At 39.9% G+C, this 24,091-nt stretch overlaps 1 protein-coding gene across 6 annotated transcripts in view; it reads right to left on the bottom strand.

Moving 5' to 3' along the window:
- LRRC8B (leucine rich repeat containing 8 VRAC subunit B) overlaps positions 1–11,003 on the bottom strand; it is an 82,361-nt gene extending 71,358 nt beyond the window's left edge. For 2 of the 6 annotated variants that reach the window (XM_066268605.1, XM_066268604.1), the window contains exon 1: positions 10,738–11,002. The gene's annotated coding sequence lies outside the window, so the exon portion shown is untranslated. Of the gene's footprint in view, positions 1–6,761; positions 7,007–10,564; positions 10,662–10,737 lie in introns of those variants that run through there. The other 4 variants (XM_066268606.1, XM_066268608.1, XM_066268610.1 and 1 more) reach the window with 4 other exon arrangements.
- Positions 11,004–24,091: the final 13,088 nt, after the last annotated feature.

The raw sequence follows: 24,091 nt of genomic DNA, 5'->3' as shown, positions 1-24,091 counted from the left end.
TTAGCATTAAAAAAAAATCCCCCAAAAAACCATGAAAAACCTTTTCTCAGTGTGATTGAAACTTATTCTTAGAAACCAGTCACCCACTGGCCCAGCTATCCATCAAACATCTATCTGGTTATCCTTACCAATTTTTTAAATCTAGTCTAACAATGGGTATAAAAAATTATGTACAATTTCTAACTGTTCTAGGAGAGTTTGTGTGTTCTTAAAATGGATGATGATGATGAAATCACTTTGGTATTAAATTAGCTTCTGTTGGATATATACATAAAAGTGATATGCACTAACCATGTTCTCTTTTGAATGCTATTGCCAATCAAGAGGAAATCTTTAAACTGGGTGAGTAGGGGCCTTTTTCCTTAGAGTCAATAGATAATTTGGAAAGTTTTCTGTAGCACTCAAACCAGTTCATCTTTAAACAGGACTATAGGGTTTGCCCCTGCTCCTTTTTGGAGCAAGAGGTACTCTGAAATGATTTATTTCCAGATCAGCAATTAACCTGTGTCTAAAGAATCTGCTTCCAAACACCTGATGTCCTTTTGGTTCTTTCTAGCTGTCTCTTTTCCTCCCTTTCCACATTCATTCTTTTCTCACATTTTAAGAGAGAAGCAAGCGCCCCAGTTGTCAGGCGTCTGCCTATACTGCACGGGGGAGTAAAAACTTCCAGGACCCGCACAGAGGGCCCTTGTGAAATGCCTGTTGGGTTACAGATGTTAAAAAGTGAATGGCTTTCACAAATGAGAAACAAATCCTGCAGTCAGGGAGTTTCCTTTTCTTTGCTTGGGGCAACACAGGAGGAACATCTAATTAAGTTATTAGTAGAAAACTGAAAATCAATTTTATGATCAATTACTTCATAACTTTTGGCATAACTCAGAGGAGTTTAAAAAATAGGGTGGAATTATATTGCCTTCGCTCCCATATACCGATTTATGCAGCAAGATTTCTTAAGCAACTTTCATTTAATAAACAGCATGTAATTTCATATGAAGCTTAGCTGACTCTAGCAATAATATTTAGTTATGCATAAATAAACTGTTTTTAAGCCCCAGAAACCTCATTGAGAGATAATTTTCCAATAAAACTTTACCTATGCATAGTAATGATTCATTAAAATTCTAATTTACTTATTCTGGTCAATTGTGTACTAAAAAAAAAAATCATAATTCAATCTAAAAGAAATTTTATTTAACAGGACCTTATTGTCAAACAACTTAAAAAATAAAGATATAGTGTGTGTATGTATATGTTGTCACAAGAGTATGATAAGATAACCAATAAAAGGTTTTCAAACATAATAATGTTACCTTACGATTAAATTTTCTAGAAGAGGAATGAGGGAAACAACTATGTAAAATTCCCAACTTTCCTAGAAGAGCCTGTTCGTGTGTGTTTCAAATGGATGCTATGGTAGATATGAAACCACTTTGGTATTAATTTAGCTTCTATTTGGTACATTAACAGGAATTTTTTAAAAAATCAATCTTTATAAGGTCAGAAATGTCTATTACACCTACTTAAAATCATAGTAAAAATAATTTAGATATTAACTTATTTTTTAAAATTTACTGATTTCTATTTTTATTTTTTTAGAGAGAGAGGAAGGGAGAGGGGGTGAGGAGAGAGAGAAACACTGATCTGTTTTTGTAGTGCCCTGACGGAGGATTGAACTGGCAACCTTTGTGCATCGGGACAATGCTCTAATAATCAACTGAGCTATCTGACCAGGGCTAGATATTAACTTTTTAAATGTATGAGTAGAGCACATAGTTTTCCAAATACTTTTAGGGGATATTGGAAGAAAAACATTTGAAGACACTGTTCTAAAAAGTCTGAAAGCCAAATGCTAGTGCTGACCATTTAACATTTTGACTCCTAATAGCAAGGCAAAGTCAGGATCATGTCAAAAAAGGGCAAAAGCTATCTAAAGCATCCCCTGTAAATGGACAAATCCAGAACTCTGACCACAGTATATGCTCAATAAACATTAGCTTATTGACAAAATACGTTTGCTATTCAACTAATATCTATAAACAGCATAAATATAATATGCCTTCCTACTTCCAACCTTTAAGGAGAACTTTCAAATTTCAACCAACAGTCAAATATATGTTACTGAAAAAAAGCTTTGGACTAGGTAATAAGTATGCTGAAATTTTATTCCCTAATTCTTTCCCAGATTTCCATTCACATGCTAATTATGATGCCTGGCCCAGGAAACCACAGAGATAAACAAAATGATCTTAATCATGAAGGAGGATCTAGAAGGAAACAGCTGTTCTCTGGCACAGATGTTATAAAAGGGTAAAGGCTCAGAGGCAGCACAGAGGAGGAAATGAGGAGCTCCTGGGGTTGGTAGGCAGAAGAAAATTGTTTAGAATGGCCTTTCCAAATAGGTAGGTATGCTTGAATGGATTCTTGAAAGATGGACATTTGTTTGAAGAGGGGAAAGGCAAAGTCAGGATCATGATAGAGGAAAGCAAGCCAGATAGAGGAAAGGAAGAAAGCCATGGAGTGTGGCCATCTTCCTCCCTGTACTATAAATAGTTTAGGATTGTTGGTGTATGAGGACGTGACTGTGCATACTGTGTCCATAGTACATGCACTGGTGATTAAGAAATGACAGAATGCCAAGAGGTGAAGCTGGAGAGCTGTAGAAGCCAACAAAGGAAGACTTCAATGTAATCCTCACCAAGGGGTTTAGACTTGATCTTGTGGCAAAGCAAGTCATTAAAAGACTGGGCAGTGATGGTATGAGATTTGCCTCCCCTGTGGGTGAACAACAAATTTGGGGGGAGGGAGGGTAGAAGATAGGAAAGACTACAAACTGAACTATTGGTTGTTAGACGATTAGCAGTGATCCTGGAAAAGGCAAGACAGCCAGGGGCCTGTGTAGGGAAGGTGCCCATGGGAGGAACCTTAAGACTATGGTCTCTGGACAAGTTGTTTACCAGTTGTATAAGAAGCAGTCTGGGGGTGGGTGGGGGAGGAATGTGATTAAGGCAAGCCTAGAATGAGGTCTAGGTTTCTCTAGGTCATGTTATTGGGTAAATATAGTATTGTTTTTTACAAAATATGGAATCTAAAGATAAGTAGACAGTTTTGGAGAAAAGAAAGAATCTTCAGACTATTAACCCCAGGCCCTAATCTGTTCTATGAGGTAGGTACCATCGGTGTTATTTTCCCCATTTATTCTCAAAGGGGCAAAATTATTTGCCAATATCACACGTAGCAGTTTGAACAGCTTACTATAAACCAGGCTGAAGAGCAGGCAAACAGGGAGACAGGTCCATGCTTTCACAGAACTTATATTTTAATTAACAGGAGGGGGGTAAAGGGATTAGAAGACGAACAAGCAAGCAGACAATAAACTGAGGTCTGAAAGGCTATGATGGGGGCATGGGTGGTAGGCAGGGAACTTTACTGGAGGGGGTCAGGGAAGGTATCTCTGACATGACTTCTGAGATGACTCTTCACTGAGAAGGAAGCAGTCATGCAACTTCATAAGGAGGAGCATTCCAGGCAGAGATCAGCCACTAAGAAGTCCCTAAAGTAGGAACAAGCCTGGTGTGTCAGCGAAGGAGGAATTTCAAATACATGGCAAATAGGGGGCAACAGAAAGTTCCAGCTGCGAAGGCGTTCCTGGGAGGGTGACAGGGTGAGGCTTGTGACACGTTAGGGCGCTGTGGCCCCACACAGACTCTCCTGGGGAAGCCCGGGAACCTGAGCACCAGGCACAGCACTGTGTGTCTGAGAAACTGCATCATGACTCACAAATGCTTTTGGATGACAAGTCATTTCTCTGTTGAAGATTGCTTATTTTGGCACTGAAGTAGAGCTGGGAACAAACTCATTTAGTTTTGCCTAAGGAGTTGACCTTCAAAATCTTTGATAGACAGAATTCACCTTAAATTTATCTACTCAGAGCAGGAAACCTGCAGTCCATGGAAGGCAGCTCTGTCCTGAGGCTCAGTCATGCCCTGCGAGGCCACATACAGACGGAGCTTCCCCAGACACCCTCCAAGGCTCTCAAAGGGATTAAAGAGGCAACGTTTCCCCCCAAGAATCCCCAATGAGCGCATCTGGACAGGGCAAGAAGAAATGGTAGCCTGCTACCAATGTGCAGAGCTGGGCTCCAGCCTACACAAATTTGGAGGCCTGGAAGGGACTAGATATAGGAGCTGCCCACTGGCCCTGAGAGAGGCCAGCCAAGGCACAGCATCTGGCCAGATGTCTGGAACACAGTGCCCACACTTCCCATCCTGTGGTCATTTTTAATGACTGCCTTACATAAAGGGTTACCAATTCCTCTGCCAACAGTCTTTCACATGGACCCCATTCAGCCAAATGGCTTCAAATACCACTTGCTAAGGGTGATGGTGATGCACACCAAGCCTCTGACCCTCTCTGAAAAGATCCTGCTTTACCACCAACTTTCTCAGATGCATCTGCTTGGTGTGTCAAAAAGTATATTTAAAGTTTGCCAATGGAGCATGAATAAATCATTAAAGATTTCATTATTCCTGAATTATGTAGCCCCTTTCAGAGTATCCCATCGAGAAGATATATATATATATATATTGCATATATTTATTTTGAGGATGGTTCCAAACATTATGAAACACTTTTTTTGTAACGGCATTGGAAACCTGTGGCACACTGTGGTCCCTGCCTCATATTAGCTCGTTTCAAACCTCACTCCTGCGCTACTTCTTTACTTTTCAGTTCATTGGCCATAGTTCGTTCCTAAGACTCCATTCAGCCTCTGCCCCTAAGACAAATGCACATGTTTTCACCACATGGTATGTCCCCTTCCTAACAACTTTCATTGTGGCGCTTTTTACTTGCTGACTCTCCTGTAATCTGCAAACTCCATGATGGCAGCGAATGCATTTTGCTTACCATGTATTCCCAGAACCAAGAACAGTGTCTGGCACACAGTAGGCACTTAATAAATAACCACTGAAAAGAATACTAGAAAATCTAATCACTCATGGAAATGCCTCAGTTTCTGAGAATGAAACAGCCCAAAATCATTCAAATCAAAGCTAAGGAAGGAAGCTTAAGGCTGAACTATTCTGTTTTTGATTTTAAAAAATATAAGAAAGATGTTGCTGTTATTTGGGTTTAAACTGGTTATGAAGAAAACTCTCAAATAAAGTTTGACTAACAATTTAATAACACTCATTTGGATATTATGGAGATGATCACTATTAAAACATTTTTTTTAATAGAATAAGAGTTCATTTTTAAAAAACTTATTCCAGATTGGAGCAAATTAAAGAAGAAAAGCTACTACTTACTTTATCAGTAAAGCATTCTATACAATTTTTTTTCATTTACCATATTTTCCCATGTATAAGACACACCTTAATTTTGGAGTCCAAAATTTAAAAAATAATGTTTTATTCATCATAAAATTCATACAACTCCTCATCACTGTCAAAACTCCCATCCATTAGCTTGTCCTCATCTGTGTCTGATGAAGAATCACTGTCTTCAACGATGAGCACAAAAGTAAGTGTGTAAAAGCAGGAAATGCGAGCAAAAACATCTACATCCACTGTATAAGACACACCCAGATTTTAGACCCCAAATTTTTCCCAAAAAGGTGCGTCTTATACATGGGGAAACACGGTAGTCCTCACATCTGGTTATTACTCCAAGTTCACAGATGAGGAAACTGTGGAGGCGAGAAGCTAAGGTTACACACTGAGTCAGGAGTCACATCTGGGTCTTCTGATTTCAAAAGCTATGTTTTCAATCTAAGCCATGTTTTAAAGCTAAAAAATAAATGCTGACATTGAGTAATAATGTATTGCTCTCTCCCATGAAAAGGTACAAGCAAACAATCTGAGACCAACTGGCAAATGCCCACATATTTAAAATAGGGTTTGGATGCCAACGGTGTTGCAGCAGGGAAACTAGGCAATTCCAAAAAAGGAATAAGAAGGAATATGAACTAACTAAAAAGGAATATGGCATAAACCTTGTCTTATGCCAGACACTGTATCAGATGCTTTACTGCATAATATCTTTTAATTCTCAGAATCCTGCGAGATGGGTAATATTGATCAAGGAAAAGAGTTGTAGAGTAGCTAGCTGTGGTGTTTGGCTACCCAATGTTCATTCTCCTCTTTCTTCCTAAGGATGTGAACCTTCGACATTCTAGATGAGCATAAAGCTGTCTGGAATAGGACAGTATTACCATCTCTATTCCAGCTAGGTGAGGTCACATCAGCAAGTTCTGACCAATGAAATATAACAAGAAGTGTATGAGAGCCTCAGCAAATTTCCTTAAGGAAGGCTTCTCCCTCCCTCCCTCCTTCCCTTCCCTCCCTTCCTTCCCTCCCTCCTACTTAGAACCTGGATGTGATGGCTGAAGCTCCACCTAGGACCATGAGATTGAGGGCCTCACCTGATGTCTGGTAGATCTAAAAGGGGGAACCAGCTAGCTAGGTCTCGGAAGACTGTAAAACCATCATACCTGTCCTGGCTTGTCTCTCTAGAAATCTTTTTTTTTTTTTTAATGTGAAAGAGAAACAAACAGTACTTTGTTTAAGCCACTCTTCTTTGCGATCTCTGTAACTGGTAGCTAATCTCAACTAATCCAGCAACTCATCCAAACCCAGACCTATCAGTCAGCAAAGTCCATGCTCTATAGATTGGGGGTGAGGTAAGGAGTTTGGCAGAAAAGGAACATTTGAATATGCTCTCAAATTGGCATACCTAAGAAGCAATCAGAAGGAATACACTACCTGATGGTGAAGAATTTAGCCTCCATTAGAGATGGGCAGAGGAAGACCTCAGGCACCTGCTTGGAGCTGGAACCAGAAGAGGAATAGAAGCTGTGCAGCCGGTAGCTTCTGGGAAAGATGCTGTTGACTGAGGAGTAGGTATTGTAGAATAGAGCCCTGGAAATGGCCATAGGATGAGACAGGCAAGAAGAGTTACAAGAATCTTTGAAACTGAAGAAGCAGGAGATGAAGTTCAAAGATACCGTCTGGAAAAGGACAAACAGAATCATGTGACCCATATCAAAGACAGCATAAAGGTCACAAGGCAAAAGGAAAGATCAAGGTTGAATGAAGCTCTGACAACTTTTTATCCATTTCCTTTGCATGGTTCACAACAACACTGAAGTAAATTTAAATTATGTTGCAATTGAGTAGAATCCTAAATGAAAGAGAGCCCTAGAACAGGGAGTTATTACCTTTTGTTGAATTTCTAAATGTACAGCAGTGAGCACTTAGAAGAGATTCAGTGACTGGAGTTAGGGCTAATTTTATTTATAATCTTTTTTTTTTTTTTTTTTGAGAGATAGTTTTCTCATATGTGCCTTGACTGGGCAGGGATTAGGCTCCAGCCAAGCCAGTGACCACTTGCTCAAGCCAGCGACATTGGGGTCATGTCTATAAACCCATGCACAAGATGGTGTGTCCACACTCAAGCCAAAGGAGTCTACTTTCAAGCTGGCGACCTTTGGGTTTCAAACCTGGGTCTTTAGCATCCCAGGTTGATGTTCTATCCATTATGTTACCTTCTGGTTAGGTTTATTTATGATCTTAATGATCCAGAAAAGAAAAATAAATTATGCCTGCCAAACACATTATTAGAAACATTTGAAAAAAACTGTCATAATAAAGGTGTGTAGGAAGTTTAGACAATACAGATGGAAAAGAAAATGAAAATAGGAAATAGTAATAAAAGAAAAGTCAGCAATATAACATAGACATGACACAAATTAGAATCCATTTTATAGGCCCTGGCCAGGTGGCAAAGCAGCAGAGCGTCGGCCTGGCATGTGGAAGTCCCGGGTTCGATTCCTGGTCAGGGTATACAGGAGAAGCAACCATCTGCTTCTCCATACCTTCCCCTACTCTCTCTTTCACTCTCTCCCTCCTGCTGCCATAGCTTCAACGGTTTGAGCAAGCTGGCCCTGGGCACTGAGGATGGCTCCAAGGCCTTGCCTCCAGCACTAAAATAGCTTGGTTGCTGAGCAATGGGGCAGGAGCTTGAGATTGGCAAAGCATTGCCTGGTAGGGGGCTTGCCAGGTAGATCCCAGTCGGGGTGCATGTGGGAGCCTGTCTGCCTCTCCGCCTCTCACTTGAAAAAAAAAAAGAATGCATTTTACAATTTGTTAAATAAATTCTGTGCTATAAGCGCCCCCCCTAAATTCCTTTGGGTGGTCTAAATTGCTGCTCCTGTACCCCAGAGTCAGTACAGCAGGGAGAGACATGCTTTCTATATGGAAAGCAATGCAAATCATTCTACTAAGTCTGGAGTAAAACAGATTCAGCATCCACTCATTGCTCAAAATATCAGTGTAGGCAAGAAGGATGCTGGAAATGAGAACAAAAATTAAATTCAGAAATTCATCTTGACAGATAGTAAATGAAAATCAGGGATTAGATTAAATAGGCTGTTTTTATATGGGCAACATAAAAATGAAAAGGGAGCATAAAAATATTCATATGCCTACAAAAGATTTAAAAATTAAAAAATAGGAACTTGTTTACAAATAAAAAACTTTGGTTAAAACAAGAATCTTCCAAATATTATAATATTTCCCCCCTCCAACTTCAGAAAACAAAACAAAACAAAAAACCCCACAAATTTCATGCCACTGCAGGGAAATACCCAGTCTAAAAACACTTGGAGGGATAATGGAATATTATTCAGCACTCAAAAGAAATGAGCCATGAAAAGGAATGGAGGAAACTTAAATGTGTATTACTAACTACGAAAAGGCTACAAACATTAATGATTTCAGCTATATGACATTCTAGAAAAGGCAAAATTATGGATATAGTAAAAACAACAACAACAACAACAAAAAAAACAGGTGTTGCCAGTGGTTGGGAGAGAGAGGGGTGAACAGGTAGAAAACAGAGGTGTTTTTTTTAAGGCAGTGATATAATGATATCATACTCTGATGATACTACCATGGTGGATACATATTATTATACATTTCTCCAAACCCACAGAATGTACACCACTTAAGAGTGAATCCTAATGTATACAATGGACTTTGGGTAATGATGTGTCAATAAAGGTTCATCCATTGTAACAAATGGACCACTCTGGTGGGCATGAAGATACTGAGGGAGTTTATGCATGAGTGGGGGCAGGCTGTATATGGGAAATCTCTGTACTTTACTCTCAGTTTTGCTGTGAACCTAAAATTGCTCTAAAAAATAAAATCTATTTAAAAAATTAGATGACTTGTTATCCTTTTCAAGTTGTATTGATTAGGGCCTTTTAAATTTTAGTTAATGTTGTTTTCATTATAAGGATTCTGAAGAATGAAACAGCATCAGGGGAATGGTCTTTATAAAGCAAATCTTAACTACTAGCCAAATGAAATCACTCCAAATATGAAAATATTCATGTTAGGCTGGATATATTGAAACACCTTTCTGATTGAAGAAAAACAGTAAGTTTCGAAGAACAGTAAATTTAATTCCAACATTTAGATTTTTCTATAATAAAAACATTTTGTGGGGATATTCGGTATAAGAAAAGTGCTATGATTCAACTGTAGATTCAGTGAAAACTGCCCCCTTCACTATGGGAGCTAAGAGAAATCAGACCTGTTAGGGCTTATATTATTAAATCACACTGGCCCTATTTCCTAAGAGATTAGCTTCAAACTAGGAACGCCAGGGGTTTAAGAAAGTCACTTTGGCAGCCTCAACTCAAAGAGCACTTGGGGTTCTCGGGTGTAACAGAACACATCAAAGGTACTGGAATTGTTAAAATAAAATTACACTGAAGCTTGGCTTCTTTTGTGTGCTTCAACCTTACACTTAGGTTTAGGAGACAGGACAATCTGACAAAAAACACATTTCATTTAATTTCTTCTTAGAAAGAGGTGAACAAATTTTTATTTTATGTTGGCTACATATTTGCAACTTAAAATTTTCATGCTGATATCTTTTTACAGAGTTTTTAAAAAGTTTTTAGGTAAGGTAAATTTATTCAAGGAAGTTCACGTGTAGGTTGTTTTTAAATATCGGTTTGCCCTTTTTTTGTGGGGGAACAGGGGGTACTAAGAGGTTTTGGTTTTGTTTTTTTTTACCACAAGAATCATCACAAATGTCATCTGACTAAAGGCAACCTATGGACTTTGGGAAGTCAGTTGAGGACACGAGTCATGAGCCAACACCGTGCCTCCTCCCTTCTGATCTCTCAGCACCTGCTCAACGGCACCGCAGGGGGAGGAAACTCTTAGCTTCTCTCTACAAGGGTATAGGTCTCCCCTTCTCTATCTAATCAACGAATGCCAACACCACCATCAAACTGTAGGCGAATAATGAGTATCCAATGAGCATAAAATGTTTGTCAACAGCGACGGGGCAGGGGGCAATGGAAAACGAGCAAACGCGTACACCCTCGGGAGAGGTTCCTCACCGAAAGGCGAGACTGCAGTCTAGAAAACCAGAACCCCGCTCCCGCGCCGCCCCAGGACTCCTACTCCGGTGCAGCGCCCAGACCGCTGAGGTGGAGGGACCGCCTCGCTGCGGCCGGGGACAAGGGGACAGCGAAGCCGTGACTCACCTCTCTGGCCAAGCCAGCTGCCCGCAAGCCCGGCCCGCAGGTGAGGCGTGGACAGGTAACCGCACCTGTTCGGCCAACCCCACCTGCTGCGCCCCTCACCCCGCCTCCACCTCCACCACCTGGGTCGGCTCGGCTCCTCCTCCGAGAGTCAGGGGCGTCCCACTGCCACCTACCTGCGCGGACCCAGCTCCGGCGCCCGCGGGGCCCGCGTGTCCGCCCAGCGCCGCTCCGGGCGCGCAGGCGGCGGCCCGGCGCCCGCACTTTGTCGGCGGCGGGCGGCTGCGGGCTCAGCGGGAAGCCCCCGCGCTGGCAGGCTCGCCGCCTCCGACCGGCTCCATTGTGACGCGGCGCCTTCCGCCGGCCAATCGCGGCGCCGCGGCGCGAACCGCTGACTAAGTTCGCGGGAGGAGAAGGAGGGGACTGGGCGGAGGCAGGAGGCGGAGGAGGCGGCGGTGGCAGCGGTCGAGGAGGAGGACGAAGAGGAGGAGGAGGAAGAGCAGCGACGGGCTGCGGCGGCTTCGGTAGCTGCTCCTGCTGTTACATTTACAGCCGCCTGGGCCGCAGCGTTTGCCCGGCTTTGGGACCGCGGGGGCCGGTGACTCACCCCTCGCTGGTGGAAACAAAGCGCAGCTGCCATCGGGCGGGAGCGCGCCATGTGGCGGTCCCGGCCCGCTGGCCACAGCCTCTGGTCCGCAGGCAGCAGCATTGCCCCACATCTCCGGGGGTAGAGGGCTACGAAGAGCGGGGCCGGTTTTCAGGAGACAGGGGGGAGGGGCGCACCGTGCAGAGGACTTTGCAAGTACAGTATTTGTGTGTGGGCCCCCGCCTTCCCACGAGTGTACCCCTCCCCGCCCCCGAGTAACTTGTGATTTACGTAACGAGTGTGGGCCCTAAGGGAAGGCTCGGGTGGAGCATGTGCTAACCTACATTTTACACACAGAAGTTCCTTTACCTCTTCACACTACGTGCTTAAGAGAGGCTGCAGGGCCGCGTTGTGCGGGAGAATTTACAGTAGTAGCAACTAAGCGGCTTAAGTTTGAATTCTGGGCCTCCAGTACCATCCCTTTCAAATGTCCTTATCCTCTGGATGGGGAGGGAACAACGAAGTAGAAGTGTCATCCTATACTCATAAGCATCGTTTAACTGCTAATACACTACAGGTCCACCCCATCTACTGTACCACCCTGCAGCTAAGTGGCCCTGAGTTTAAATAATCCAAAACCAGGAATTTGGGAGACAATGTTTTTACCATCCACATTCACCCCCACTGTTATCCCCACCCCAGATTTAATTTAGTCTTTTTGCATGAACTATCGTCTTCAGGGATGATTCAGTTGACATTTGTATATCAGAGTTGCTATAGCGACCAATCCCATTTTAAAAATGAAGACTGTAAAACGCTCAGCATTTGGGGCATATCTGATTGGTTTATGTAAATGGAAGTAAAGAAATGGTACAACTGAGTTATGTGAGATGGATTTGTGTCCCACAAGGAGTGTTTAGATTAGGGCCACGATTGGAATTACTCTGAAAGGGAATAAGAAGGCTGTCTTTATGACACTGCTCTATTCTTTTCTCACCCCTGCCATTCTGGGTTGGCAGCTGTCTTCTTACTGAGTCTTAGAGGAAAGGCTGAAAGAGCCTTCTTTTATTTGGTCATTCACAGAGTTTTTATTGAGCTTATGTGTGAGAGACACTGTGTATGTACAGATCTATTAAGCTAATTTAGATTTGGGTTTGGTCCTCAAACTGCTTGAAGAGGAAGATTAAAAAATATACAAATAGCCTGACCAGGTGGTGGCGCAGTGGATAGAGCGTCCGACTGGGATGCGGAAGGACCCAGGTTGGAGACCCCGAGCTCGCCAGCTTGAGCGCGGGTTCATCTGGCTTGAGCAAAGAGCTCACCAGCTTGGACCCAAGGTTGCTGGCTCCAGCAGGGCGTTACTCGGTCTGCTGAAGGCCCACGGTCAAGGCACATGTGAGAAAGCAATCAATGAACAACTAAGAAGTCGCAACGCGCAACCAGAAACTGGTTCTAATTTTCTATATGCATCTTTGGAAAGCAATGTTCTCTCCTCTTTCAAATCCATGATTGCATAATTTTTCTATTATAAAAATATCACTGGCACTAGCCGGTTGGTTCAGCGGTAAAGCGTCGGCCTGGCGTGCGGGGGACCCGGGTTTGATTCCCAGCCAGGGCGCATAGGAGAGGCGCCCATTTGCTTCTCCACCCCCACTCCCACCCCCCTCCTTCCTCTCTGTCTCTCTCTTCCCTTCCCGCAGCCGAGGCTCCATTGGAGCAAGGATGGCCCGGGCGCTGGGGATGGCTTCTTGGCCTCTGCCCCAGGCGCTAGAGTGGCTCTGGTCCCAGCAGAGCGATGCCCCGGAGGGGTGGAGCGTCACCCCCTGGTGGGCAGAGCCTTGCCCCTGGTGGGCTTGCCGGGTGGATCCCGGTGGGGCGCATGCAGGAGTCTGTCTGACTGTCTCTCCCTGTTTCCAGCTTCAGAAAAATACAAATATATATATATATATATATATATATATATATATATATATATATCACTACCTGTGTGACTTGGGGTAGTTACTTAACCTCCTCAGGTTCTCAGGTTCCAGTCTCTTCAACTATAAAATAAAATCTTTTTATTTCTTTGTTTTTAATGTGAGAGGAGGGAAAATAGACAGACTCCCGCATGTACCTTGACCAGGATCCACCCAGTAATCCTCCTCTAGGGCCAATTGCTCAAATCAACCAACCTACTTTTAGTGCCTGTGGCTGACATGCTCTGACCAATGGAGCTATCCTCAGCGCCCCAAGCCATGCTATAACCAATCTAGCCACTGGCTGCGGGAGGGTAAGAGGGAAGAGGAGAGGAGTGGGAGGGAGAGAGAAGCAGATGGTCACTTCTGTGTGCCCTAACTGGGAATCAAGCCCGAGACATCCATACATGGGGTGATACTCGGTCCACTGAGCCAACTGGCCATAGCCTAAAATAAAATCTTATAAACTAGTTGATATGTTAAAATTCCAATTCCAATGATGGTGTAAATGAAAAAATGACTTTCATGCTTGGTAACCCAAGTCACCATTAGCAGGGAGTTAAAATGATCCCAAGTTCATTAAAACTGTATTAGTTCTGGGTTAATTTCAGATATGTAGTTTATAAATGTGTTTATTTTATTCTAATTCTCATGAACAAAATCACCCTCTAGGGTGACAACATTGATTACAGACACTGGAGAAAGTGGATTTCTAAATTTGTGATACTGCTCCTGGGAATCCTCTGAAACCATAACTTCAAATAGATGTTTCTCTTATTTCTCCTTCCTTCTGTGGGGCTTCATATCAGCTCCTGCTTGTGTTACAGTGAGGAGAAAGATAAATAGCCTCAGATGCTGTCCTCAGAGAACTTTAATACTATACATAAAGTATGGGCCCATAAAGAGAGAGTATTTTAGTGACTACAAGTTATTTGCATCTCAGGATGAGCCTTAGAATGAGAAATACAAATACTCTCTGGCTTTTCATGCCTTTGCTCAATCTCTTTGAAAATAGAACCCGTGAGATTTTGGAAAATTTGAGTCCCTACAGGAGTATCTGAAATTCTCTATGGGATTCTCTGATCAATTTATTTTGGTAAAAATTCTAAAGGACTCAGTCACTATTTTTACAGTCAAATTTATTGATATCTGAAATAGTGATTCAAAATCCCATTATAGATATTAAGATGGATAGCTAGACATCAGGGGTGATACCAAAAAAGCATCAAATTTGGTCCTGGTCCCTGAGCTCAACTGTTCACAACTTAGAGAACACAGAAAACAATCAAGTGCTACTTACACTCAAATGAAGAGATTGAACAATGCAGGTGGTAGTAGTCAGAAAAGGCTTATGAAGAAAGGGGAACTTAAACTAAGTATTGAAAGAGAAGTAAGGTTTAGGAAAACTAAATTCTCTGCTTTTGCCTTATCTGTCCCCAATATTGTCTTAAAATGATTAACCCATCCTCATGGCTCAATCTCTTTCGGGCAAGCTGAGAATCTCTAGAAGTAGCAAAAGTAAAATATATATATTCTACTTTCTACACATCCCATTGAGGAGAAAAAAGAGCTACTGGTAGGGTCTTCACATTCTTGTGACAAAGAGATGACTGAACAGCAAATGTGACCAGTTTCTCTACCCAATGACACAAAGTCATAAATAATAGAAATGTAAGGATCACTAAGATTTGGTCATCTGGTGAATGAAGTCAATGACCCACGTGAAGTAGTCAACTAATGCGTGGGTTTGGCAGATTCCTTCTGATTTCCTGGGAGAAAAAAAATCTCTGAGTGATATGAGCATTAAACTATGCTTCATGTGGTTGCATTGATAAGAGTTTCGTTTTCTCTGAGTTTTAAGACAATTTTTATGATTAATAGAAGATAAAATATTATCTAATATTCTTTTCTAATTCATTATTCTAAAAATTATTAATGATAAAAATATCCTCTACTTCTTTAAAATATCTAAAAGCACTGGGAATCTGACAGAGGGGAGGGAATTATATGCCAAAATAAATATAATAATTCCTTTACTTAAAGATACAGTATGCTGTAGTGGTGAAGGTATGTATATGCAGAAAGCATACTGCATCTTAAAAGGGCCAATAAGGTTTGTGGCACATTTAGTGTTGAAGAGGAATCATACTGATCGCAGGCCTGAGGAAGTTTGGCTAGCTTTAAGATTCTAAATTAAAATATTAGTTTTAAGCATTGTTTCAGCATCATGGTTCAAGTTTGTTATTTCTACTGAGATGTCAGTTCAGAAGACAATAATAAAAGAAGTCATTCATAGTTTTGCATTCTCAGAAAGTTTGCCAGAATTCCCCTGCAGCTGTGTATGATTGAGCATATTGTCACTGATAGAGAATTTTACTTATTTTTGGCTACTTTACTATGTTTTTCTGACCTTTTCAGTCTCTTGGTTGCAGATGTTTAACATGAGCATTCCTTGGGCCTGGGGAAAATTCTGAGAATGAATCTGGAGGGTGAGTTCAGTGGTAAGAATTCTGAAAACAGGATGAGTAGGACATTGCATATGTGTTTGGAATAATGTAATTGACCTAGAAATCCAAACTGTAATTGTAGAAGGCTGGCTGTGCATTTCTGTGTGAGTTGATCCCTTAACACAGTCCCAGTCTGAAATATTCATTACTAGTTACCCTGTGTTCTCATCACTTACTCTGTGGATGGCTCCTCTGCTTTAACTATACATGCCCCTTCCTCATGAGACCGGTGCTAGGAAGATGATCTTCAGCGCTCTCCAAAGGTAAAACACTCATTCCTGAGCAGGATGCCTGACATCCCCAGTTGATCAGTCTTCTGGGAAGTTGTCCAAATATTTCTTTGAAAGCTTCCCATGCATCCCATTAAAAGAATATGTACTGTCATCTGGGTCACATACTGGAACCCACCACACAGTAGCCAGCCAGTTATTGACTCATGTCCATGAAAAGAAGTGACTTCTATGAAAATATCTGCAAGTGAAGCCAGGTTTCAAACCTCAAAATAAAGCAGAGCTGGTGTTGTTTGGCTTCTGCAACGTGGTCTGATGAATTCTCCCAGTGACTAAGACGGTGCTTGCTGGGGTACCTGTGAGGACTCAATCTGGGTTACCCCAACCACATTGAAATCCGAGCAAGAGGTTTCCTGGTGGTGGAAAAGCAGCTGGTTTCTAAGTCTCCTCATAGTTAACCCTTCTATTTCTTTGGTCCTGAGTAACCCAGGTCAAGCATCAGCCAGACCTGGAAATACATCAACCATGTGTATGTGTGTTTCTTGGCCTATTATAAGGCCATCTGTTAACTATAATTACACATTAACTACTGGACTTCAATTCTCATCTAACTTCATTAGCTCAGAGCAGGAACTAATATATCTTCAGTTTATTAAGAATTTTTTAAAATCAAAATGCCTTAAAAGAACAAGATCCAGACTGTTTTAGAGTTGGAGGAGAAAGAGCTATGTGCCAAAAAGAGCACTGGAATTGGAATCTTGAGTTGTACTGGTGGCTCTTTTGACCATGAGACCTAGGGTAAGCCATTAACAATAGAGGCAGGGGTTTCTGTTGTCCAATGTATTTGATATATCTATCCTGGACTGTATATATATAAAAAGAAGATGAGTGTTGTTTATGTTTCTGAAGTGTCAGGCTTCATTTTGTTTTATTTATTCTTTTATCATCCAAACAATATTTATTCCGTGCATACTATGTGCAAAGCACTGTCCAGTACTAGTTTCTGGGAACACACTGGTCCATTTGATGGATGTGGCCTTTGTTCTTCTGAGGTCCACAGTCTGTCAACATTCCTCCAGAGAATGTTAGGCCGGATGTAAGAAATCAATGAGGACTGACTAACCAAATTCCAGCCTGGCCCCACAAGCCCCTTCTCTTTGGCTTTGTCTCCTGAATCCTATGAACCCAAATGCAGACATACCTGCGTATTCTTCTAATAACTTATCTTTCTGCAAACTCCTTTACATTCCAATCACTATCTCTACCAAATTGTGGTTTTGGGAGCCAATAAAAGCAATAGAACACTTGCCTTGAAGAAGCTTGAAGTTTCTAAAACTTAAAAAAAATAGAGGCAAATATGTAGCCAAATATGTGAGCCAATATGGGGCTCAATAGAATTTCCTAACACAGAATGTTGGCATAGCTGAGAGCCCATGATTCAAATATCCTTTATGACAGCTGAATATAACTTGATTACTTTATTTAAAAGGGCAGTAAAATAATAAACCAGATATTCTTTATCTCATTGCAAAATTGAGAGCAAAGGTAGCTGGGTCTTACATTGATAGAGGAGAGAATGAGTTCAAGTGGTTTAGACTCCTCAGAGAACTTGAGACCTGATGAGTGAATTTAAAACCTTAGGGCTTCAGCCCTGGCCGGTTGGCTCAGCTGTAGAACGTTGGCCTGGTGTGTGGAAGTCCTGGGTTTGATTCCAGGCCAGGGCACACAGAAGTGCCCATCTGCTTCTCTACCCTTCCTCCTCTCCTTTCTCTCTATCTCTCTCTTCCCCTCCACAGCCAAGGCTCCATTGGAGCAAAGTTGGCCCAGGTGCTGAGGATGGCTCAATGGCCTTTGCCTCAGGTACTAAAATGGCTCCAGATGGGCAGAGCATCGCCCCCTGGTGGGTATGCCAGATGGATCCTGGTTGGGCACATGCAGGAGTCTGTCTGCTGCCTCCACCACCCCCAATCCCCCACTTCTCACTTCTGAAAAATACAAAAAACCAAACAAAGAAAAAACTTAGGGCTTCAAAGAAAACCCATTGTTAAAATGAGCAGAATAGTTTTTGGTGTCTAACAAAGGTCTCAGTGTAGGTGAGGGAGTTACAGACAACTTGATTACAAATAAAGACAAAGGGAAGCTCACTGAAGGATGAAAATATATGTAGGTGGGTGGAAATTTTACAATTTTTGTTGTTGTTGTTGTGACACCTTAGTTGTTCATTGATTGCTTTCTCATATGTGCCTTGACCATGAGGCTACAGCAGACTGAGTAACCCCTTGCTCGAGCCAGCGACCTTGGGTCCAAGCTGGTGGACTTTGCTCAAACCAGATGAGCCCACGCTCAAGCTGGCGACCTCGGGGTCTTGAACCTGGATCCTCCGCATCCCAGTCCGACACTCTATCCACTAGACCATTGCCTGGTCAGGTGGAAATTTTACAATTTTATCTTCATCTTTGAGTGACCTCAATTGCCAAATAAAATTCCTGGATAAACTTAATTTACTTAGCAATTCAATAAGCAGATACAATGTTTTGCTCTTCAGGATGCTCAAGGACAAAAAGGATGTGTGCGTTCTGACAAAATACAATGACAATGCAAATAATTTCTGTTTATAAACTACTTCATATGTCATGGAACTCATTCAAATAATGTATTATAGTTATTTTTAAACAATGTACACTTACTTCTATAGTCTGTATACCTAAGAATCATGTCATCTATTAGTAATCCCTGGCCTTATGGAGTTAGTTACTCTGTTCAGCTTCCTGCCGCGCAGCCATCATTCCGAGGCTTCATAGGTTGAAAGATGGCAATTGGCTAGCTGCAGATCCCTAACACCCTCTGGAGGAATTCCGTGGGATTGTGGCCCTTAGCAGGGCAGAGACCACATCCATCACATGGACTAGTGCATCCCCAGCAACCAGTACAGTGTTGTGCACATAGTTACGCAGAATAAATATTTGCCAAATGATGAATGAAGAAATGAAATAAAATGAAGCTTCTGAGACTTTTGAGACACACATCTTCTCCATATTGTATATCCCAGTGTCATTTCAGTATTAAAACTCCAGCTCTGTTCACTTTATGCCTCACAGTTGAACATGTTTGTACTTGACTGAAGAATCAACAAATTTAAAAGACTGGGATTTGGAAGTGGGAAGGAGTACATGGTAGTGATTAGAGAGGACAAGGGAATTATATTCAAGTGGCAATTTATGTCAAGATTAGCTAAAAAATTATTACAAGAGTACTTATTGTATTTCTCATGGTTGTGGATGTCTTAATCGCCTCCTCCTGGTGACATATACATCCACTTTAGAATTGAGCCTTTTTTCCCCAGCTTGAGTGTCTAGTGATTTTGAAATGTCATAAACAAGTATATTGATATTTCTTTAATAATTTTTTATTTTAATTTAATGTTTGATTACAGTTTATATTTAACATTATTTTGCATTAGTTTCAGGTATACAGCACAGCGGTTAGATAATCATATACTTTACAAAGTGTTCTGCCTCTGATATTTTAAGTACCTACCTGGCACCATACATAGTTATTACAATATTATTGATTATATTCTCTATACTATACTTTACATCCCCGTAATTATTTTGTAATTTTCAATCTGTACTTTTTAATCCCTTCATCCTTTTCACCCAGTCTCCCAAGCTCTCTCCGTTCTGGCTACCATCGGTCTATTCTCTATATCTATGAATGTGTTTTAATTTTTTTTTTGTTTCTTAGATTACATATATAAGTGAAATCATATGGTATTTGTATTTCTCTGACTGACTTAATTTCACTGTGCTTAATACCCTCTAGATCAGTGGTCGGCAAACTCATTAGTCAACAGAGCCAAATATCAACAGTACAACGATCGACATTTCTTTTGAGAGCCAAAATTTTTAAACTTAAACTATATAGGTAGGTACATTCCTTATTGAGGTAGCACCGCACATGGTATTTTGTGGAAGAGCCACACTCAAGGGGCCAAAGAGACGTATGTGGCTCGCGAGCTGCGGTTTGCCAACCACTGCTCTAGGTCCATCCAATTTGTCACATAGGGTAAGATTTTATTTCTTTTTTATGGCCGAGTAGTAGTCTATTGTGTATATGTACTACCTCTTTATCCAGTCGACTATTTATGAACACTTGAGTTGCTTTTACAGTTTGGCTTTAGTAAATAATGTTGCAGTGAACATAGGGATGCATATGTTCTTTTGAATTATTTTGAATTTCTTAGGATATATTTCTAAAAATGGAATCACTGGATCATAAGGCAGATGCATTTTACATTTTTGAAGTAACTCCATACTGCTTTCCCTAGTAGCTGCATCAATCTGCATTCCCACCAAAAGTGCACCAGGGTTCCCTTTACTCCACATCCTCACCACACTTATTACTTGTTAATTTATTGATGATACACATTCTGACAGGTTTGAGGTGATATCTCATCATAGTTTTAATTTGTATCTCCCTGATGATTAGTGATGTTGACCATCTTTTCATATGTCTATTTATCTGTAGGTCTTCTTTAGAAAAGTGTCTGTTCAGGTCCTTTGCTTCTTTATTAATTGGATATTTTGGTTTTTGGTGTTGAATTGTATGGGTTTTAAAATAAATTTTGGATATTATCCTTTTATCAGATGAGTGGTGAATATGTTCTTTCATTCAATGGGTTGCCTTTTCATTTTGTTAATGGTTTCTTTTGCTGTGTAAAAGTTTTTTAGTAAATGTAGGCTCATTCATTTATTTTTTCTTTTTCTCTTGTCTGAGGAGATGTTTCAGAAAAAAGTATTGCTAAGAGAAATGTCAGAGATTTTACTGTCTGTTTTATTAAGGACTTTTATGATTTTGAGTCTTACATTTAATACTTTAATCTATTTTAGTTGATTCTTCTATATGTTGTAAGGTGTAGTTTCATATATTTTTTTGCGTATATCTGTTACTGATTCCAACACAATTTATTAAATAGTCTGTCTTTACCTCATTGTATATTCTTGCCTCCTCTTTCAAATATTAATTGCCTATATAGGCATAAATTTATTTCTGGCATATCTATTCTGTTTCTTTGACCTTTGTGTCTGTTTTTTTTCTAATACTATGCTGTTGTCATTACTATAGTCTGGTAGCATTGTTTGATAGCAGGTAGTGTGATGATTTCAACTTTGTTTTCTTTCTCAAGATAGCTGTGACTATTTGGAGTCTTTTATTATTCCATATAAAAATTTTAGATTATATTTTCTAGTTTTGTAAAAAAAATGTTATTGGTGTTTTGATCAGAATTGTGTTGAATCTATAGATTGATTTGGGTCATAATGACATTTAATGATGTTAATTTTTCCTATCATAAGCATGATATTTATTTCCATTTATTTGTATCTTCTTGTATTTATTTCTTCCATGTCTTATAATTTTATGAGTACAGGTTTTATACCTCCTTGGTTAAATTTATCCTAGGTATATATTTTTTGAAGCAGTTGTAAGTGGGATGTTTTTTTTTTAGTTTCCCTTTCTGATAGTTCATTATTGGTGTATAAAAATGCAGCCAGTTTCTGAAAGCTTATTTTGTATCCTGTTACTCTACTGAATTCATTTATAAATTCTAGTAGTTTTTGGTGGACTTTCTGGGGTACTCTATATACAGTAGCATGTTATCTGCAAATAATAACAGCTTTAGTTCTTCCAATCCAATTTGGATGCCTTTTATTTCCTCTTGTCTGATTGCTGTAGCTAGTACTTCCAGTTGTATATTGAATTAGAGTGGTGAAAGTGGACATCAGTATCTTGTTCCTAACCTTAAGGGAAATGCTGTTAGTTTTTCCCTGTTGAGTATGATATGAACTGTGGGTTTCTCATATGCAGCTTTTATTATGTTGGGGTATGTTCCCTCTATTCCCACCTGGTGAGAGTTTTTATCATAGATAGGTGCTGGATTTTATCAAATGCTTCTTCTGCATCGTTTTATATGATTGTATAATTTTTATCCTTCATTTTATTTATGTGGCATATCACTAATTGATTTTAGGATATTCTCAGAAATAAACCCCACTTGATCATAGTATATGATCTTTTTAATGTATTGCAGAATTCAGTTTGCTAATTATTTTATTGAGAAATTTTGCATTCATATTCATCAGGGATATTGGCTTACAACTTTTTATTTTTCCTTGTGGTGTCTTTATCTGGTTTTGGAATTAAGATAATGATGGCTTTGTAAAATGACCTTGAGAATCTTCCCTTTTCTTGAACTTTTGGAATAGTTCAAGAAATACATGTTAGTTATCCTTTTAATGTTCAGTAAAATTCACCTGTGAAGCCATCCTGTTTAGGAATCTGTTGAAATTTAAAAATTATTGCTTCAGTTTTGTTGGTGATAATCAATCTGTGTACATTTTCTGTTTCTTTTAATTCAGTATTAGATTTCTGTTTCTAGAAATTTATCGATTTCTTCTAGATTGTTCAATTTGTTGTCACATAGTTGTTCATATTTTCTTATAATCTTTTGTATTTCTGTGGTGTCAGTTGTTTCTTCTCCTCTTTCATTTCTGACTTTATTTGTATCCTCTGTCTCTTTTTCTTGATGAGTTTGTTTAAAGGTTTGTCAGTCTTGTTTATCTTTTCAAAGAACCAGCTCTTAGTTTCATTGATTATTTATATTGTTTTTTAGTTCTGTTTCATTTATTTTTACTCTGACTTTATTATGTCCTTCCTTCTACTCACTTTTGCCTTGTTGTTTTTTCCTAGTCGCTTTAGGTGAAAGGCTACATTGTTTATATGATTTTTTTCTTGTTTCTTGAAATAGGCCTTTGATGCTATAAATTGCCCTCTAAGAACTGTTTTTGCTGTGTCCCATATTTTACGTTGTGTTTTCATTTTCATTTGTCCTTAGGTATAATTTTTTATTTCTTCCTTGATCTTGTTAACCCATTCATTGTATTTTTTTTGGTTTTTGTTTTATGTGTGTGTGTGTGTGTGTGTGTGTGTGTGTGAGAGAGAGAGAGAGAGAGAGAGAGAGAGAGAGAGAGAAGGAGGGAGAGAGGGGGGAAGGGAGAGAGATGGGAAGCATGAACTTGTAGTTGCATCATTTTAGTTTTTCATTGATTGTTTCTTATATGTGCCTTGACCAGGGAACTCAAGCTGAACCAGTGACTTCATGCTGGAGCCAGTGATCTTGGGCTCAAGCCAGCAATCATGGGATAATGTCATTGATCTCATGCTCAAGCTGACAACCCCACATTCAAGTTGATGAGCCTATGCTCAAGCTGGTGATCTCAGGGTTTCAAACTTGGGACCACAATGTCTCAGTCGATGCTCTATCCACTGGTCAGGCATCCAGTCATTGTTTAGTAACATGTTATTTATCTCTTGTGTTTGATTTCTAATTTCACAATATTGTGGTCAGAGAAGATGCTTGATATGATGTTGTTTTGTGTCCTAACATATGGTCTATCCTGCAAAATGTTGCATGTGCACATGAAAATAATATATATTCTGCTGTTTTGGGGTGAAATGTTCTGAAGATATTAATTAAATTCATCTGGTCTAGTGTGTCATTTAAGGCTGTTGTTTCCTTGATTTTTTTTGTCTGGAAGACCTATCTATTGTTATCAGTGGGTTGTTACAACCTTTTCTATGATTGTATTACTGTCACTCTCTTTCTTTATGTTCAGGTGCCTCTATCTTGGGTGTGTAGATGTTTACAGGGGTTATATATCTTGTTCAATTGATTATTTTATCATTATGCAGTGTCTTATTTTTGTCTTTTTATAATAGCCTTTGTTTTAAAATCCATTTTGTCTGGTACAGGTATTGCTACTCCAGCTTTTTAGTTCCATTGCACGAAATCCTTTTTTCTACTTCTTTTCTTTCAGTTTATGTGTGTTTTCCTTTTTTATTTTGTTCTGAGGTGGGTCTCTTATAGAAGGCATATATTTAGGGTTTTTGTTTTGTTTTAAATTTATGTAGCTAACGTTTGTCTTTACTTAGACCATTTAATTCTTTTACATTTAAAGTAATTATTGACAGGTTTATATTTATTGCTATTTTATTTTTTAAAGTTATATTTCTCTTTCTTCTTTTTTCTTTTTAGAAAAGGCCCCTTAACATTTCTTGTAATACTGGTTTGGTGATAATGAACTTCTTCTCTGGGAAACTCTTTATTTCACCTTCATTTTAAATTAAAGCCTTGATGGATAGAGTAGTCTTGGTTGTAGGTCATGGCTATTCATCACTTTGAATATTTCATG

The sequence above is a fragment of the Saccopteryx bilineata genome, chromosome 3 (genome assembly GCF_036850765.1).
Source record: "Saccopteryx bilineata isolate mSacBil1 chromosome 3, mSacBil1_pri_phased_curated, whole genome shotgun sequence".
NCBI lineage: Eukaryota > Metazoa > Chordata > Mammalia > Chiroptera > Emballonuridae > Saccopteryx > Saccopteryx bilineata.
This window is presented reverse-complemented; position numbering and strand designations above follow the sequence as displayed.